A 1122-nucleotide genomic window follows, 5' to 3' on the forward strand; every position below is an offset into this window, starting at 1 on the left:
TGATGATCGACTAGGTAGTCTAGCCTTGGGAGGAGGCAACACTCGAGGAGGAGGAGGAGAACAAGCATTGGTAGACTCTTCTGTTGGTGTCATTATTAACAAGTGTATCGTATTCCTACTCAATAACGCAACTATACTGTAGCGGGGACTACACCTAGTAGAGGACAAAATGTTGCCATCCCCCATAGATTCTAATATACGCCATAGGTTATACTGTTATAAGGAGCATTTATTTATATCCAGAGTTGAAGCTGTATGGTCATCACTTAGTGGATACACACTCCTATACGTTCAAAGATCGACGACGACTTAATCAACAACACGACAATTTCACGCGCCATAAAATTCCCAAGCATGGAAACGTGTTGTGCTCAGCGTGATATTCCTGATAGCATCCCTAGCTGATGGTTATTCAACAAGATTACTGCATTTCTGTTCCTGATCCTGAGATCAAGAACAGCCCTATCCCCATCATCAGGGGCCGTATGCGGATCCTGATTCATGAATCTGAGTCCATGATTCAACTCACGCTCTGATCCTGATTCATGATTCAAGTCACACCTTGATTCGAGAGAACTGATTCAGATTCTTAGCTCAGGAGAAAGAGTCGAGATTTCTGAGTATGAGTACTTGAGACAGAGTCAGATTACGTAATCATGAGCAAGATCCTCGATCCTTGATTTTAATCAGCCGCTGAATCCGATTCCTGATCCTTAATCACGATTCAAGATTCAAATGTATACTCAATGGCTGATTCAGAGTTTTTGATACTGAGTCAGAGTATTTCATCAATTCGAGATTAAATACTCAGAGTTGGGATTTTTACTCGTGATTCGAGATTAATTCTCAGGAGTCGAGATTCTTTTACTCAACCTCAAAGCTGCTCAGATTCAAGATCGCAATCTCACCTTGAGCATGATCCGGGATCATACTCATGATGCACAAGCTCACAGTTTAACACGGGGATTAATCTTGATTCTGTACCGGGGGTCCGGACCCCCGGTACCAAACCCTGATTCTGATTCTCGACCTTGATTCACGACTTCAGCGCGCGCCACGGTAGACCTTCTCAGCTCCTTGCGAGTACTACTCGCCGAGTAGGTTCTTAGAATGACCGTACCG

The sequence above is a fragment of the Perkinsus marinus genome, assembly GCF_000006405.1.
Source record: "Perkinsus marinus ATCC 50983 genomic scaffold scf_1104296958712, whole genome shotgun sequence".
Lineage (NCBI taxonomy): Eukaryota > Perkinsozoa > Perkinsida > Perkinsidae > Perkinsus > Perkinsus marinus.